This window comes from Ammospiza caudacuta, chromosome 7, assembly GCF_027887145.1.
Source record: "Ammospiza caudacuta isolate bAmmCau1 chromosome 7, bAmmCau1.pri, whole genome shotgun sequence".
Lineage (NCBI taxonomy): Eukaryota > Metazoa > Chordata > Aves > Passeriformes > Passerellidae > Ammospiza > Ammospiza caudacuta.
The window spans coordinates 14,101,489-14,113,839 of record NC_080599.1 but is presented as its reverse complement, the minus strand read 5'-3'; positions in this window follow the sequence as shown (position 1 = coordinate 14,113,839).

The following is a 12,351-nucleotide window of genomic DNA, read 5'->3' as shown; positions in this document are numbered from 1 at the left end:
CCTTTCCGATGCTGCCGCTCTCTCCGGCTCCCGGAGCCGAAGAAGCGGCTTCTTCGCGCAAAGACGATTGTACCGCTCACAGTGCTCTCTTAGCGCGGCTTCTGCCGAAAGAAGCCCGGGAGCGGCGCTTAGCTCCGGAGAGCATCGTACCTTCGCCTTTAGCGTCTTTTGTGGTCTACATCCTAGCAGAAAGCTTTTCCACTCTGTCTGGCAAGGAAAACCTGCGCGAGCACAGAAAACATCTCCCATCGTGTTCTGCACGTTGCACGGAGGTCTGCCAAGTGTTTGGCATAAAGAAAAGAAAATCTGTCCAAAACAGCTTCTTATCGAATATTCATGTGATTGGAAAAGTCAGGAAAGTGGTAATGTACTGTTTTCTATCAGTTGGCAAGCTGCGCACACAATCCCAGGGTTGTACAGCTTCCTTCTTCACCTTTCCGATGCTGCCGCTCTCTCCGGCTCCCGGAGCCGAAGAAGCGGCTTCTTCGCGCAAAGACGATTGTACCGCTCACAGTGCTCTCTTAGCGCCGCTTCTGCCGAAAGAAGCCCGGGAGCGGCGCTTAGCTCCGGAGAGCATCGTACGTGCGTCTTTAGCGTCTTTTGTGGTCTACATCCTAGCAGAAGGCTTTTCCACTCTGTCTGGCAAGGAAAACCTGCGCGAGCACAGAAAACATCTCCCATCGTGTTCTGCACGTTGCACGGAGGTCTGCCAAGTGTTTGCCATAAAGAAAAGAAAATCTGTCCAAAACAGCTTCTTATCGAATATTCATGTGATTGGAAAAGTCAGGAAAGTGGTAAGGTACTGTTTTCTATCAGTTGGCAAGCTGCGCACACAATCCCAGTGTTGTACGGCTTCCTTCTTCACCTTTCCGATGCGGCCGCTCTCTCCGGCTCCCGGAGCCGAAGAAGCGGCTTCTTCGCGCAAAGACGATTGTACCGCTCACAGTGCTCTCTTAGCGCGGCTTCTGCCGAAAGAAGCCCGGGAGCGGCGCTTAGCTCCGGAGAGCATCGTACCTTCGCCTTTAGCGTCTTTTGTGGTCTACATCCTAGCAGAAAGCTTTTCCACTCTGTCTGGCAAGGAAAACCTGCGCGAGCACAGAAAACATCTCCCATCGTGTTCTGCACGTTGCACGGAGGTCTGCCAAGTGTTTGCCATAAAGAAAAGAAAATCTGTCCAAAACAGCTTCTTATCGAATATTCATGTGATTGGAAAAGTCAGGAAAGTGGTACTGTACTGTTTTCTATCAGTTGGCAAGCTGCGCACACAATCCCAGGGTTGTACAGCTTCCTTCTTCACCTTTCCGATGCTGCCGCTCTCTCCGGCTCCCGGAGCCGAAGAAGCGGCTTCTTCGCGCAAAGACGATTGTACCGCTCACAGTGCTCTCTTAGCGCCGCTTCTGCCGAAAGAAGCCCGGGAGCGGCGCTTAGCTCCGGAGAGCATCGTACGTGCGTCTTTAGCGTCTTTTGTGGTCTACATCCTAGCAGAAGGCTTTTCCACTCTGTCTGGCAAGGAAAACCTGCGCGAGCACAGAAAACATCTCCCATCGTGTTCTGCACGTTGCACGGAGGTCTGCCAAGTGTTTGCCATAAAGAAAAGAAAATCTGTCCAAAACAGCTTCTTATCGAATATTCATGTGATTGGAAAAGTCAGGAAAGTGGTAAGGTACTGTTTTCTATCAGTTGGCAAGCTGCGCACACAATCCCAGTGTTGTACAGCTTCCTTCTTCACCTTTCCGATGCTGCCGCTCTCTCCGGCTCCCGGAGCCGAAGAAGCGGCTTCTTCGCGCAAAGACGATTGTACCGCTCACAGTGCTCTCTTAGCGCCGCTTCTGCCGAAAGAAGCCCGGGAGCGGCGCTTAGCTCCGGAGAGCATCGTACCTTCAGTCTTTAGCGTCTTTTGTGGTCTACATCCTAGCAGAAGGCTTTTCCACTCTGTCTGGCAAGGAAAACCTGCGCGACCACAGAAAACATCTCCCATCGTGTTCTGGACGTTGCACGGAGGTCTGCCAAGTGTTTGGCATAAAGAAAAGAAAATCTGTCCAAAACAGCTTCTTATCGAATATTCATGTGATTGGAAAAGTCAGGAATGTGGTAATGTACTGTTTTCTATCAGTTGGCAAGCTGCGCACACAATCCCAGTGTTGTACAGCTTCCTTCTTCACCTTTCCGATGCTGCCGCTCTCTCCGGCTCCCGGAGCCGAAGAAGCGGCTTCTTCGCGCAAAGACGATTGTACCGCTCACAGTGCTCTCTTAGCGCGGCTTCTGCCGAAAGAAGCCCGGGAGCGGCGCTTAGCTCCGGAGAGCATCGTACCTTCGTCTTTAGCGTCTTTTGTGGTCTACATCCTAGCAGAAAGCTTTTCCACTCTGTCTGGCAAGGAAAACCTGCGCGACCACAGAAAACATCTCCCATCGTGTTCTGGACGTTGCACGGAGGTCGGCCAAGTGTTTGGCATAAAGAAAAGAAAATCTGTCCAAAACAGCTTCTTATCGAATATTCATGTGATTGGAAAAGTCAGGAAAGTGGTAAGGTACTGTTTTCTATCAGTTGGCAAGCTGCGCACACAATCCCAGTGTTGTACAGCTTCCTTCTTCACCTTTCCGATGCTGCCGCTCTCTCCGGCTCCCGGAGCCGAAGAAGCGGCTTCTTCGCGCAAAGACGATTGTACCGCTCACAGTGCTCTCTTAGCGCGGCTTCTGCCGAAAGAAGCCTGGGAGCGGCGCTTAGCTCCGGGGAGCATCGTACCTTCGCCTTTAGCGTCTTTTGTGGTCTACATCCTAGCAGAAAGCTTTTCCACTCTGTCTGGCAAGGAAAACCTGCGCGAGCACAGAAAACATCTCCCATCGTGTTCTGCACGTTGCACGGAGGTCTGCCAAGTGTTTGCCATAAAGAAAAGAAAATCTGTCCAAAACAGCTTCTTATCGAATATTCATGTGATTGGAAAAGTCAGGAAAGTGGTACTGTACTGTTTTCTATCAGTTGGCAAGCTGCGCACACAATCCCAGTGTTGTACAGCTTCCTTCTTCACCTTTCCGATGCTGCCGCTCTCTCCGGCTCCCGGAGCCGAAGAAGCGGCTTCTTCGCGCAAAGACGATTGTACCGCTCACAGTGCTCTCTTAGCGCCGCTTCTGCCGAAAGAAGCCCGGGAGCGGCGCTTAGCTCCGGAGAGCATCGTACCTTCGCCTTTAGCGTCTTTTGTGGTCTACATCCTAGCAGAAAGCTTTTCCACTCTGTCTGGCAAGGAAAACCTGCGCGAGCACAGAAAACATCTCCCATCGTGTTCTGCACGTTGCACGGAGGTCTGCCAAGTGTTTGGCATAAAGAAAAGAAAATCTGTCCAAAACAGCTTCTTATCGAATATTCATGTGATTGGAAAAGTCAGGAAAGTGGTAAGGTACTGTTTTATATCAGTTGGCAAGCTGCGCACACAATCCCAGGGTTGTACAGCTTCCTTCTTCACCTTTCCGATGCTGCCGCTCTCTCCGGCTCCCGGAGCCGAAGAAGCGGCTTCTTCGCGCAAAGACGATTGTACCGCTCACAGTGATCTCTTAGCGCCGCTTCTGCCGAAAGAAGCCCGGGAGCGGCGCTTAGCTCCGGAGAGCATAGTACCTTCGTCTTTAGCGTCTTTTGTGGTCTACATCCTAGCAGAAAGCTTTTCCACTCTGTCTGGCAAGGAAAACCTGCGGGAGCACAGAAAACATCTCCCATCGTGTTCTGGACGTTGCACGGAGGTCGGCCAAGTGTTTGGCATAAAGAAAAGAAAAGCTGTCCAAAACAGCTTCTTATCGAATATTCATGTGATTGGAAAAGTCAGGAAAGTGGTAATGTACTGTTTTCTATCAGTTGGCCAGCTGCGCACACAATCCCAGTGTTGTACAGCTTCCTTCTTCACCTTTCCGATGCTGCCGCTCTCTCCGGCTCCCGGAGCCGAAGAAGCGGCTTCTTCGCGCAAAGACGATTGTACCGCTCACAGTGCTCTCTTAGCGCGGCTTCTGCCGAAAGAAGCCTGGGAGCGGCGCTTAGCTCCGGGGAGCATCGTACCTTCGCCTTTAGCGTCTTTTGTGGTCTACATCCTAGCAGAAAGCTTTTCCACTCTGTCTGGCAAGGAAAACCTGCGCGAGCACAGAAAACATCTCCCATCGTGTTCTGCACGTTGCACGGAGGTCTGCCAAGTGTTTGCCATAAAGAAAAGAAAATCTGTCCAAAACAGCTTCTTATCGAATATTCATGTGATTGGAAAAGTCAGGAAAGTGGTACTGTACTGTTTTCTATCAGTTGGCAAGCTGCGCACACAATCCCAGTGTTGTACAGCTTCCTTCTTCACCTTTCCGATGCTGCCGCTCTCTCCGGCTCCCGGAGCCGAAGAAGCGGCTTCTTCGCGCAAAGACGATTGTACCGCTCACAGTGCTCTCTTAGCGCGGCTTCTGCCGAAAGAAGCCCGGGAGCGGCGCTTAGCTCCGGAGAGCATCGTACCTTCGCCTTTAGCGTCTTTTGTGGTCTACATCCTAGCAGAAAGCTTTTCCACTCTGTCTGGCAAGGAAAACCTGCGCGAGCACAGAAAACATCTCCCATCGTGTTCTGCACGTTGCACGGAGGTCTGCCAAGTGTTTGCCATAAAGAAAAGAAAATCTGTCCAAAACAGCTTCTTATCGAATATTCATGTGATTGGAAAAGTCAGGAAAGTGGTAAGGTACTGTTTTATATCAGTTGGCAAGCTGCGCACACAATCCCAGTGTTGTACGGCTTCCTTCTTCACCTTTCCGATGCTGCCGCTCTCTCCGGCTCCCGGAGCCGAAGAAGCGGCTTCTTCGCGCAAAGACGATTGTACCGCTCACAGTGCTCTCTTAGCGCCGCTTCTGCCGAAAGAAGCCCGGGAGCGGCGCTTAGCTCCGGAGAGCATCGTACCTTCGTCTTTAGCGTCTTTTGTGGTCTACATCCTAGCAGAAAGCTTTTCCACTCTGTCTGGCAAGGAAAACCTGCGCGACCACAGAAAACATCTCCCATCGTGTTCTGGACGTTGCACGGAGGTCGGCCAAGTGTTTGGCATAAAGAAAAGAAAAGCTGTCCAAAACAGCTTCTTATCGAATATTCATGTGATTGGAAAAGTCAGGAAAGTGGTAATGTACTGTTTTCTATCAGTTGGCAAGCTGCGCACACAATCCCAGTGTTGTACAGCTTCCTTCTTCACCTTTCCGATGCTGCCGCTCTCTCCGGCTCCCGGAGCCGAAGAAGCGGCTTCTTCGCGCAAAGACGATTGTACCGCTCACAGTGCTCTCTTAGCGCCGCTTCTGCCGAAAGAAGCCCGGGAGCGGCGCTTAGCTCCGGGGAGCATCGTACCTTCGCCTTTAGCGTCTTTTGTGGTCTACATCCTAGCAGAAAGCTTTTCCACTCTGTCTGGCAAGGAAAACCTGCGCGACCACAGAAAACATCTCCCATCGTGTTCTGGACGTTGCACGGAGATCTGCCAAGTGTTTGCCATAAAGAAAAGAAAATCTGTCCAAAACAGCTGCTTATCGAATATTCATGTGATTGGAAAAGTCAGGAAAGTGGTACTGTACTGTTTTCTATCAGTTGGCAAGCTGCGCACATAATCCCAGTGTTGTACAGCTTCCTTCTTCACCTTTCCGATGCTGCCGCTCTCTCCGGCTCCCGGAGCCGAAGAAGCGGCTTCCTCGCGCAAAGACGATTGTACCGCTCACAGTGCTCTCTTAGCGCGGCTTCTGCCGAAAGAAGCCCGGGAGCGGCGCTTAGCTCCGGAGAGCATCGTACGTGCGTCTTTAGCGTCTTTTGTGGTCTACATCCTAGCAGAAGGCTTTTCCACTCTGTCTGGCAAGGAAAACCTGCGCGACCACAGAAAACATCTCCCATCGTGTTCTGCACGTTGCACGGAGGTGTGCCAAGTGTTTGCCATAAAGAAAAGAAAATCTGTCCAAAACAGCTTCTTATCGAATATTCATGTGATTGGAAAAGTCAGGAAAGTGGTAAGGTACTGTTTTCTATCAGTTGGCAAGCTGCGCACACAATCCCAGTGTTGTACGGCTTCCTTCTTCACCTTTCCGATGCTGCCGCTCTCTCCGGCTCCCGGAGCCGAAGAAGCGGCTTCTTCGCGCAAAGACGATTGTACCGCTCACAGTGCTCTCTTAGCGCGGCTTCTGCCGAAAGAAGCCCGGGAGCGGCGCTTAGCTCCGGAGAGCATCGTACCTTCGCCTTTAGCGTCTTTTGTGGTCTACAACCTAGCAGAAAGCTTTCCCACTCTGTCTGGCAAGGAAAACCTGCGCGACCACAGAAAACATCTCCCATCGTGTTCTGCACGTTGCACGGAGGTCGGCCAAGTGTTTGCCATAAAGAAAAGAAAATCTGTCCAAAACAGCTTCTTATCGAATATTCATGTGATTGGAAAAGTCAGGAAAGTGGTAAGGTACTGTTTTCTATCAGTTGGCAAGCTGCGCACACAATCCCAGTGTTGTACAGCTTCCTTCTTCACCTTTCCGATGCTGCCGCTCTCTCCGGCTCCCGGAGCCGAAGAAGCGGCTTCTTCGCGCAAAGACGATTGTACCGCTCACAGTGCTCTCTTAGCGCCGCTTCTGCCGAAAGAAGCCCGGGAGCGGCGCTTAGCTCCGGGGAGCATCGTACCTTCGCCTTTAGCGTCTTTTGTGGTCTACATCCTAGCAGAAAGCTTTTCCACTCTGTCTGGCAAGGAAAACCTGCGCGACCACAGAAAACATCTCCCATCGTGTTCTGGACGTTGCACGGAGATCTGCCAAGTGTTTGCCATAAAGAAAAGAAAATCTGTCCAAAACAGCTTCTTATCGAATATTCATGTGATTGGAAAAGTCAGGAAAGTGGTACTGTACTGTTTTCTATCAGTTGGCAAGCTGCGCACACAATCCCAGTGTTGTACAGCTTCCTTCTTCACCTTTCCGATGCTGCCGCTCTCTCCGGCTCCCGGAGCCGAAGAAGCGGCTTCTTCGCGCAAAGACGATTGTACCGCTCACAGTGCTCTCTTAGCGCCGCTTCTGCCGAAAGAAGCCCGGGAGCGGCGCTTAGCTCCGGAGAGCATCGTACCTTCGTCTTTAGCGTCTTTTGTGGTCTACATCCTAGCAGAAGGCTTTTCCACTCTGTCTGGCAAGGAAAACCTGCGCGACCACAGAAAACATCTCCCATCGTGTTCTGGACGTTGCACGGAGGTCTGCCAAGTGTTTGACAAGAAGAAAAGAAAAGCTGTCCAAAACAGCTTCTTATCGAATATTCATGTGATTGGAAAAGTCAGGAAAGTGGTAATGTACTGTTTCCTATCAGTTGGCAAGCTGCGCACACAATCCCAGTGTTGTACGGCTTCCTTCTTCACCTTTCCGATGCTGCCGCTCTCTCCGGCTCCCGGAGCCGAAGAAGCGGCTTCTTCGCGCAAAGACGATTGTACCGCTCACAGTGCTCTCTTAGCGCGGCTTCTGCCGAAAGAAGCCCGGGAGCGGCGCTTAGCTCCGGAGAGCATCGTACGTGCGTCTTTAGCGTCTTTTGTGGTCTACATCCTAGCAGAAGGCTTTTCCACTCTGTCTGGCAAGGAAAACCTGCGCGAGCACAGAAAACATCTCCCATCGTGTTCTGCACGTTGCACGGAGGTCTGCCAAGTGTTTGCCATAAAGAAAAGAAAATCTGTCCAAAACAGCTTCTTATCGAATATTCATGTGATTGGAAAAGTCAGGAATGTGGTACTGTACTGTTTTCTATCAGTTGGCAAGCTGCGCACACAATCCCAGTGTTGTACAGCTTCCTTCTTCACCTTTCCGATGCTGCCGCTCTCTCCGGCTCCCGGAGCCGAAGAAGCGGCTTCTTCGCGCAAAGACGATTGTACCGCTCACAGTGCTCTCTTAGCGCGGCTTCTGCCGAAAGAAGCCCGGGAGCGGCGCTTAGCTCCGGAGAGCATCGTACGTGCGTCTTTAGCGTCTTTTGTGGTCTACATCCTAGCAGAAAGCTTTCCCACTCTGTCTGGCAAGGAAAACCTGCGCGACCACAGAAAACATCTCCCATCGTGTTCTGCACGTTGCACGGAGGTCTGCCAAGTGTTTGGCATAAAGAAAAGAAAAGTGGTCCAAAACAGCTTCTTATCGAATATTCATGTGATTGGAAAAGTCAGGAAAGTGGTAAGGTACTGTTTTCTATCAGTTGGCAAGCTGCGCACACAATCCCAGTGTTGTACGGCTTCCTTCTTCACCTTTCCGATCATGCCGCAGTCTCCGGCTCCCGGAGCCGAAGAAGCGGCTTCTTCGCGCAAAGACGATTGTACCGCTCACAGTGCTCTCTTAGCGCCGCTTCTGCCGAAAGAAGCCCGGGAGCGGCGCTTAGCTCCGGGGAGCATCGTACGTGCGTCTTTAGCGTCTTTTGTGGTCTACATCCTAGCAGAAAGCTTTTCCACTCTGTCTGGCAAGGAAAACCTGCGCGAGCACAGAAAACATCTCCAATCGTGTTCTGGACGTTGCACCGAGATCTGCCAAGTGTTTGCCATAAAGAAAAGAAAATCTGTCCAAAACAGCTTCTTATCGAATATTCATGTGATTGGAAAAGTCAGGAAAGTGGTACTGTACTGTTTTCTATCAGTTGGCAAGCTGCGCACACAATCCCAGTGTTGTACAGCTTCCTTCTTCACCTTTCCGATGCTGCCGCTCTCTCCGGCTCCCGGAGCCGAAGAAGCGGCTTCTTCGCGCAAAGACGATTGTACCGCTCACAGTGCTCTCTTAGCGCGGCTTCTGCCGAAAGAAGCCCGGGAGCGGCGCTTAGCTCCGGAGAGCATCGTACCTTCGTCTTTAGCGTCTTTTGTGGTCTACATCCTAGCAGAAAGCTTTTCCACTCTGTCTGGCAAGGAAAACCTGCGCGACCACAGAAAACATCTCCCATCGTGTTCTGGACGTTGCACGGAGGTCTGCCAAGTGTTTGACAAGAAGAAAAGAAAAGCTGTCCAAAACAGCTTCTTATCGAATATTCATGTGATTGGAAAAGTCAGGAAAGTGGTAATGTACTGTTTCCTATCAGTTGGCAAGCTGCGCACACAATCCCAGTGTTGTACGGCTTCCTTCTTCACCTTTCCGATGCTGCCGCTCTCTCCGGCTCCCGGAGCCGAAGAAGCGGCTTCTTCGCGCAAAGACGATTGTACCGCTCACAGTGCTCTCTTAGCGCGGCTTCTGCCGAAAGAAGCCCGGGAGCGGCGCTTAGCTCCGGAGAGCATCGTACCTTCGCCTTTAGCGTCTTTTGTGGTCTACATCCTAGCAGAAAGCTTTTCCACTCTGTCTGGCAAGGAAAACCTGCGCGAGCACAGAAAACATCTCCCATCGTGTTCTGCACGTTGCACGGAGGTCTGCCAAGTGTTTGGCATAAAGAAAAGAAAATCTGTCCAAAACAGCTTCTTATCGAATATTCATGTGATTGGAAAAGTCAGGAAAGTGGTAATGTACTGTTTTCTATCAGTTGGCAAGCTGCGCACACAATCCCAGGGTTGTACAGCTTCCTTCTTCACCTTTCCGATGCTGCCGCTCTCTCCGGCTCCCGGAGCCGAAGAAGCGGCTTCTTCGCGCAAAGACGATTGTACCGCTCACAGTGCTCTCTTAGCGCCGCTTCTGCCGAAAGAAGCCCGGGAGCGGCGCTTAGCTCCGGAGAGCATCGTACGTGCGTCTTTAGCGTCTTTTGTGGTCTACATCCTAGCAGAAGGCTTTTCCACTCTGTCTGGCAAGGAAAACCTGCGCGAGCACAGAAAACATCTCCCATCGTGTTCTGCACGTTGCACGGAGGTCTGCCAAGTGTTTGCCATAAAGAAAAGAAAATCTGTCCAAAACAGCTTCTTATCGAATATTCATGTGATTGGAAAAGTCAGGAAAGTGGTAAGGTACTGTTTTCTATCAGTTGGCAAGCTGCGCACACAATCCCAGTGTTGTACGGCTTCCTTCTTCACCTTTCCGATGCGGCCGCTCTCTCCGGCTCCCGGAGCCGAAGAAGCGGCTTCTTCGCGCAAAGACGATTGTACCGCTCACAGTGCTCTCTTAGCGCGGCTTCTGCCGAAAGAAGCCCGGGAGCGGCGCTTAGCTCCGGAGAGCATCGTACCTTCGCCTTTAGCGTCTTTTGTGGTCTACATCCTAGCAGAAAGCTTTTCCACTCTGTCTGGCAAGGAAAACCTGCGCGAGCACAGAAAACATCTCCCATCGTGTTCTGCACGTTGCACGGAGGTCTGCCAAGTGTTTGCCATAAAGAAAAGAAAATCTGTCCAAAACAGCTTCTTATCGAATATTCATGTGATTGGAAAAGTCAGGAAAGTGGTACTGTACTGTTTTCTATCAGTTGGCAAGCTGCGCACACAATCCCAGGGTTGTACAGCTTCCTTCTTCACCTTTCCGATGCTGCCGCTCTCTCCGGCTCCCGGAGCCGAAGAAGCGGCTTCTTCGCGCAAAGACGATTGTACCGCTCACAGTGCTCTCTTAGCGCCGCTTCTGCCGAAAGAAGCCCGGGAGCGGCGCTTAGCTCCGGAGAGCATCGTACGTGCGTCTTTAGCGTCTTTTGTGGTCTACATCCTAGCAGAAGGCTTTTCCACTCTGTCTGGCAAGGAAAACCTGCGCGAGCACAGAAAACATCTCCCATCGTGTTCTGCACGTTGCACGGAGGTCTGCCAAGTGTTTGCCATAAAGAAAAGAAAATCTGTCCAAAACAGCTTCTTATCGAATATTCATGTGATTGGAAAAGTCAGGAAAGTGGTAAGGTACTGTTTTCTATCAGTTGGCAAGCTGCGCACACAATCCCAGTGTTGTACAGCTTCCTTCTTCACCTTTCCGATGCTGCCGCTCTCTCCGGCTCCCGGAGCCGAAGAAGCGGCTTCTTCGCGCAAAGACGATTGTACCGCTCACAGTGCTCTCTTAGCGCCGCTTCTGCCGAAAGAAGCCCGGGAGCGGCGCTTAGCTCCGGAGAGCATCGTACCTTCAGTCTTTAGCGTCTTTTGTGGTCTACATCCTAGCAGAAGGCTTTTCCACTCTGTCTGGCAAGGAAAACCTGCGCGACCACAGAAAACATCTCCCATCGTGTTCTGGACGTTGCACGGAGGTCTGCCAAGTGTTTGGCATAAAGAAAAGAAAATCTGTCCAAAACAGCTTCTTATCGAATATTCATGTGATTGGAAAAGTCAGGAATGTGGTAATGTACTGTTTTCTATCAGTTGGCAAGCTGCGCACACAATCCCAGTGTTGTACAGCTTCCTTCTTCACCTTTCCGATGCTGCCGCTCTCTCCGGCTCCCGGAGCCGAAGAAGCGGCTTCTTCGCGCAAAGACGATTGTACCGCTCACAGTGCTCTCTTAGCGCGGCTTCTGCCGAAAGAAGCCCGGGAGCGGCGCTTAGCTCCGGAGAGCATCGTACCTTCGTCTTTAGCGTCTTTTGTGGTCTACATCCTAGCAGAAAGCTTTTCCACTCTGTCTGGCAAGGAAAACCTGCGCGACCACAGAAAACATCTCCCATCGTGTTCTGGACGTTGCACGGAGGTCGGCCAAGTGTTTGGCATAAAGAAAAGAAAATCTGTCCAAAACAGCTTCTTATCGAATATTCATGTGATTGGAAAAGTCAGGAAAGTGGTAAGGTACTGTTTTCTATCAGTTGGCAAGCTGCGCACACAATCCCAGTGTTGTACAGCTTCCTTCTTCACCTTTCCGATGCTGCCGCTCTCTCCGGCTCCCGGAGCCGAAGAAGCGGCTTCTTCGCGCAAAGACGATTGTACCGCTCACAGTGCTCTCTTAGCGCGGCTTCTGCCGAAAGAAGCCTGGGAGCGGCGCTTAGCTCCGGGGAGCATCGTACCTTCGCCTTTAGCGTCTTTTGTGGTCTACATCCTAGCAGAAAGCTTTTCCACTCTGTCTGGCAAGGAAAACCTGCGCGAGCACAGAAAACATCTCCCATCGTGTTCTGCACGTTGCACGGAGGTCTGCCAAGTGTTTGCCATAAAGAAAAGAAAATCTGTCCAAAACAGCTTCTTATCGAATATTCATGTGATTGGAAAAGTCAGGAAAGTGGTACTGTACTGTTTTCTATCAGTTGGCAAGCTGCGCACACAATCCCAGTGTTGTACAGCTTCCTTCTTCACCTTTCCGATGCTGCCGCTCTCTCCGGCTCCCGGAGCCGAAGAAGCGGCTTCTTCGCGCAAAGACGATTGTACCGCTCACAGTGCTCTCTTAGCGCCGCTTCTGCCGAAAGAAGCCCGGGAGCGGCGCTTAGCTCCGGAGAGCATCGTACCTTCGCCTTTAGCGTCTTTTGTGGTCTACATCCTAGCAGAAAGCTTTTCCACTCTGTCTGGCAAGGAAAACCTGCGCGAGCACAGAAAACATCTCCCATCGTG